We start from the raw sequence: 6,419 nt of genomic DNA, 5'->3' as shown, positions 1-6,419 counted from the left end.
ATTGTTAATATAAATGCACAAACCTCCACCTCTGGTCTTGCCGGAGTCATCTGCTAGCCTGTCGGCTCGGTGTGTGTGGCGTCCTGCTAACTCGATAGCATTGTCCGGGCAGCTGTTGTTCAGCCATGTTTCGGTGAAAAACATGACATTTGAATCCATAATCCGTCTGTTGTTAGTGATGGAGAGCCGTATCTCATCCATTTTGTTTGCCAGAGAACGGACATTGGCGAGAAAAATACTGGGTAAAGGCAGCCGGTGTGGTGTTAGCTTTAGCTTAGCCCGTAGCCCTCCGCGCCTACCTCGCCTTTGTTTACGATCTCGGCGCCGTCTGCGTGCACTTCCGCCCGGCCGGGGAGAGTGGGCAGCCTCCGGTGTTCTGGAGATCTCTGGGATGAGTCGGAGATCGGTGATAAAACTGTTGGAGTTGTGAGTCCAGATGTCCAGAAGCTCTTGTCTGCTGTAGGTCAGCAACGCACAGCAATTCTGGACGAATAATCCGGTTAAAAGTAGATAAAAAACCGCTAAATAGCAGATTCTGGAGAGACACTGAGCCTCGCGTTGTTCACGCGCCGCCAGCTTGGAATCTATTTGGAAGAAACTTCCAAATAGACATTTGGTGGAGTATTATTATAATTAATAATAATAATAATTATTAATTATTAGTATTAAGTATTAATTAGTAAATAATATTTAACAGTGTTCTGGTAGCGATGCCAGCAGTCTTTGAGAATTTGAAATGACACCTGCAGTTTATCCTTTTTCCACCTCTGTTCTGCTCGATGACATTCCCTCTTAACAGCACGAGTGCTCTCATTAAACCAAGGCTCAGGTTTAGCCTTGGGCTGCCTGGTTTTTAAAGGAGCCACAGAGTCCAAGATGGTTTGAGAGCAAGAATAAAACCAGCTTTGACCAAGTTTTGAACATAATCACTGCTGACTTGTCCTGGGGGGGCATGAATGTATGTTTAATTTATTTACTTTAAATAATCTATATAACATTTTATTAATCTATGTACTTGATTTTCTGACTATAAGGTGCATTAAGTGAAACAACAACAGTCAGATAAGCATGGTACATATTACTCCGTAAGACTCCTGACTATGGTAGCCGTAATGCTCCGACAATCCATCAAGTGGTGTGACTTCGTAGCTTACCAAAGTTGTACTAAAACATTTTGACAGATTTTTGAAAACATTAAAGGATTTTACGTGTGACTAATAGTCCGAAAAGTACGGTATGTAGTAATACTTTTGTGTGCTGATATGGAGGAGTGCAGTGGGTGTGTGTGGACTTTAATTTTTTTCAATAGAGCAGACTAAGGAACTTCCTTCTTAGTGGACCAATCAGAGCTCAGACATGAGGTTGAATCATGAACAATCACAGAATCAACCTTTTAGGTTTGGTTAGTAGCAGTAGAGGAATGAACCTGTATCCTGTCCATCTACCTGTCAGTCAAAGAGGCCACACCCCTTAGTTCAGTACTGTAAACATGTTTATTTGGTCTATTAGGACTGACTCACTGCTGGACACCAGAGGAACTGCAGGTTTAGAATGGGTTTATCCGACTCAGATTCAAACACTGCAGAGATCCTCAGTCTAGATCCAACTGTGACTGTCTGTCTTTTGTCTCAACAGCATGTGGAGGCTAAGTGACGCATTAACTAAGATGGTGAAGAACACGTATGGGTGAGTCTGATGTGTATGTTGTTTAAAGCGGAAGATTTTGAGTGAAGAGACAATCTGTTCAGCTTCTTGTGTTTCGTGGTTGTAAAACAGGAAGTTCAGTGTCTCTGATAAACACAGCTGTCCTGTCTTTAAGTCTGACGTCATTAGCCATTTCCGGGCCCTCGGTGTGCCTGCTTTACCAGGTGTAACAATTAAGTTTAACATCCAGGCATCCATAAAAACAAGATTTATTAAATTTAACGATGTTAGTCATTAATATACTGCTGCATTGGCTGGGTTGTAGTTACATCGTAAGGTTTTAAAAACTGAGGTTTAAAATGAACAGTGATGATGAAAACCGAGAACGGCCGACAGTGAACAGTACCATAAAACAAAATACAAAACCTTAAAAAATGTTAAAAACACAACAGCCTTAATAAACGCAGAGTAGTTTGGGCGTGGAAGCATGGTTCATCAGTCATCGCTTAAAGACCGGATATACGACTATGCCAAAGCTGAGACTTCATCCTGACTCACTGATGCCTCTGCTGGATGTCAGGGGAACTGCAGGTTTAAGCTGAGTTTGTCCAGCTCAGGTCCAAACACTGCAGAGATCCTCAGTCTGGATCCACCTGTGACTGTCTGTCTTCTGTCTTCACAGAAATGAGTTAGAAGGTGAAAATGCTCCTGTGATGTTGGAGAACTTAGATGGGTGAGTCTGATGTTTATGTAGTTGAAACTGGAGGAGGAGCTGGAGGATGAAGATGAAACCGTCTGTCAGCTTGTTGTGTTTCATGGATGCAAAACACGAAGTCCAGTGTCTCTGATAAACACTGCTGTAGATATATATACGACTGTGCTAAAGCTGAGACTATCCTGACTCACTGCTGCCTCTTTTGGACACCAGAGGACCTGCAGGTTTAGTTTAGACTCATGGTTAAGCTGTAGAGTCTATAGCTCAGTCTGTGTCTGTCTGTCTACACAGAGAGGAGAATGCTGAAGAAATTCATCTGCTGAATGGTCAGCCATAGTGATGTGTTGAAGGACGATGAAAAATAGAAGAACCAAATGCTCGTCACTTTGCTGAGCTCCAGATTAGAGCACAGAAGAGGCGGGGTCTCTACTGTGACTGCCCCTCCACAACAAGACCTCCCCAACATCAGAGACCTGTTTAAACTACTCCCTGGATTTAAACCACATTAACCTCTGTCGACTTTTATGTGTGTTATTTCTGACTCAGATTCTCTCCTGTTTTTTCCTTTCTTGAAATCTCTCATCTTGTCTCAGGTTTTTAAGGCAGCACTGTGGTTAGGACTGTTGCTTCACAGAAGAAGGTCCTGAGTTCGACTCCACCATCAGGTCTTTCTGTGTGGAGTTTGTATGTTCTACCATGTCTGTGTGGGTTCTCTCTGGTACTTTGGCTTCCTCCCACAGTCCAGAGACATGCACTTAGTGGGGTTAGGTTAACTGGTAACACTAAGGCTACGTCCACACTAATGCGTTTTTATTTTAAAACGCATCGTTTTCTCTCTGTGTTGGCCTCCCGTCCACACTGAGATGGCATTTCCCCCAAAGGAAAACGCAGCATTTTGAAAACGCTCTCGAAAACGAATACATTTGAAGACAGTGCGTTTGCGTCGCAGTGTGGACAGCGAAAACAGAGACTTTTGAAAACAATGACACATTTTACTTTGTACTTTTCTGTTACTCGCAGCAACAACTCCACCTCATTGTTAGTCAATTAAAAAAACTCTGTGCTTTTCCTCGACATTTTGCCGCAACGTTTCAAAAAGCCGGAAAGTAAATAAGCAGCAGACAGAAATGAGGCAGGCCAAATTGTCTTGTGTTTCACGCATGCACAGGACTGGAACGTAAAAGTTTTTGGCTGTTTCAATGTGGATGCACAGCTCTGTGAAAACGACTGAAAACACTAGAGTGGACGCGGAGCGTTTTCAGAAGAAAATGCCATTTTCACATCTCTCCGGGCTAGTGTGGACGTAGCCTAAATTGCCCATAGGTGTGAATGTGAGTGTGAATGGTTGTCTGTGTCTCTGTGTTAGCCCTGCGACAGATTCGTGACCTGTCCAGGTTGTGCACTACCTCTCAACTTAAAACAGCTTTAGGCTCCGGACCCCAGTGATCCAGAAAAGGATAAGTGGAAGAGAATAGATGGATGTTTCATGTTTTTATGTGTCTGATTTTTTTTTACCCATGCAGAACTTTGGTTACGACACACATATGTTGTTGATAACAATAAAGCTGACTTTACAGAGAAAGTTTTCCTTCCTGTGTCTCCTCCAAAATAAAAGTCAGTGTTTTAACATGTTCAGAATCAAACCAACAAAAATAAAGCTGTTAGTCCAGGATGAGGACTGATCAGCTTCTGTATTTGAACACTCAAACATGAGAACAGCTCTGTGCTGCCCCCTGCTGATCACATCAGGACTGGCACATTGAAAACAGACTCAAAGTGGGTCTGGGGTCTGATGGTCTAAAGCCCTTATCACTGGGACACAGTAACCTCTGACCTTCTGAGATCAGTTTGAAAAAGTCAGATGTAGGAAACATCAGAAGATCAAAACTGAATATGTTCATGGACTCAAAATGAAAGCAGCAGAAACCTGCTGAAAAAGTAAAACTGCTGAAGAATCAGCAGCTGTTTTATTGTGAAACATGATTAATGAAGCTAAATATGATCCAAACACATAAACTGAGTGGTGCAGGATAGAGCTCAGTCATATAAAATAAAACGGAGCTCAGCGAGATTGTACTAGACACTAGCAGTGTTGGGCAAGTTACTTTGAAAAAGTAATTAGTTATAGTTACTAGTTACTTCTTCAAAAAAAGTAACTGAGTTAGTAACTGAGCTACAATATTCTAAAAGTAATTAATTACTTGAAAAGTAACTATTGAGTTACTTTAAAAAAAATGTTTAACCCTCTGGGTTCCAGGGTATAATTGGCCATTTTTAACTACTTTTGATTTTCCCTCCACATTTCACCTTTAAAAATAGTTTATTTGCCTTGTTTGGTATCATCCTTTTCAGCCCAACCTCACGTGTCTGAATTTACAGTTATGTTTTTCATTTTGACATACTGTATTAACACAACTGATCTAAAATCAGACAAAAAACATAAAATCAGAGTAGAAAAAGTTATATTTTTTACTGTAACAACCACAAACATGTTTAATGAATCATATTTCATAACTTTAAATGCAAATATAAATTGTCAATTTTAAAATCCTATGCACAAGTTTTGCAAACAACAAAGTTATTTGCATCCATTTACCTTTTACCCCCTTTTTTTTATAACCATTTCAAACTATTTACAGAGCAATCAGCTGTTCTGCATTCAATAAGATGCCACACAAATTATTTGTGCCACTCCAAAAAATAATTTCTGTCCACTATAAAGGAGAACATCACAGCCTGATACCTGCAGGTCTGACAGCAGCAGATGTATCACTCCTGTTTCTACCTGGAGACAGCAGTCGCCTCATTGTTCTGACACACAACACAAAACTATCCACAACACAACACACTAACTACACAAGACAACACATTAGCTACACACTTCAAACACGCTAAACATCTCAAATCTCAAAACTCTCTCTTTTTCTCTCTCTCTCTCCATCACTCCTAAAACGTCCCCTGTTTTTTTTGTTTCTGTTTTCTTTTGCTCATAAGCAGAGAGTGCTTGCTAGCGCTGTCCTTAGACAGTAAACGTGACAAAACTATTGAGAAAAAAAACGCTGCGTATATATTGTTTATCATGACTCTGGTTTTAGGTGGCCTATCAACACAATTTCAAAACTGGTATATATCACCTTGTTGCTCTGTCTTTAAGTGGTCATGTGATTGGCTTACCATGACGATTGCTTTGCCCCCTTAGCTCCAGGTGTTGTGCTAGACAGTGATCGTGATTACTGTCCGCAGGAGCGCGCAGCTGCTTAAAGCTGTAGAGTCCAGATTACTTACGTAGTCAGCTACTTCCATGCAACTAATATAAGATGCGGTAAACTGAACACAGCGTCAACCGTCTGTTTATTGAAAATAGTAACGGACCGCATTTTCTTGTTAGTTACTGTAACGGCGTTGTAACGATAGGAATAGTAACTAGTTAGATTACTCGTTACTGAAAAAAGTAACGCCGTTACTTGTAATGCCGTTATTCCCATCACTGGACACTAGTGATGTGCGAGTCATGAATGAATTGTTCAATACTCGAAAATCACTTTACGGACTTCTGAATCATGATTCACAAGCCCTGCTAACTCATTCACTGACTCATCCCTGTTACTGTTAGCAAACTAATTTCATTAGTAGAAATATATCTAGCTTATAATAAAAATTGTGGAAAAAAACAACAGCTAGTTTCTAAACAAAAACATTTCTGCTCTGGACTGGAAGAAAAAACCCTGAGTAGAAAGCTCACATATAGACAGTAGCTCAACAGTTCACATTAGCATCGCTCTGCTAACTTGCTAACAGCAAATTTGAGTTACTTACCCGTTCAATTCAATTTAATTTAATTCAATTTTATTTATATAGCGCCAAATCACAACAAAAGTCACCTCAAGGCGCTTCATAGGTACAGAGAAAATAACATAATAATACAATAACCTCAGTTTTATCTGAATTAAGAAGCAGAAGGTTAGCAGCCATCCAGGTCTTTATGTCTTTAAGACATTCCTGCAGTTTAACTAATTGGTGTGTGTTATCTGGCTTCATGGACAGATAGAGCTGGGTGTCA

At 40.6% G+C, this 6,419-nt stretch overlaps 1 long non-coding RNA gene across 1 annotated transcript; it reads left to right on the top strand.

Annotated features, from left to right (window-relative positions):
- Window positions 1-1,632: 1,632 nt before the first annotated feature.
- LOC102192208 (uncharacterized) lies at window positions 1,633-3,043 on the top strand. The gene is made up of 3 exons (XR_312582.2): window positions 1,633-1,686; window positions 2,327-2,377; window positions 2,651-3,043. It is a non-coding gene; the product is annotated as an uncharacterized LOC102192208 (long non-coding RNA).
- The last annotated feature ends 3,376 nt before the right edge of the window (window positions 3,044-6,419 follow it).

Source organism: Pundamilia nyererei, unplaced genomic scaffold, assembly GCF_000239375.1.
Source record: "Pundamilia nyererei isolate P.nyererei 1_Seehausen unplaced genomic scaffold, PunNye1.0 scaffold02266, whole genome shotgun sequence".
Taxonomy (NCBI): Eukaryota; Metazoa; Chordata; class Actinopteri; order Cichliformes; family Cichlidae; genus Pundamilia; species Pundamilia nyererei.
Note: the sequence above shows the minus strand (reverse complement) of the source record. Positions and strands in the feature narration are given on the sequence as shown.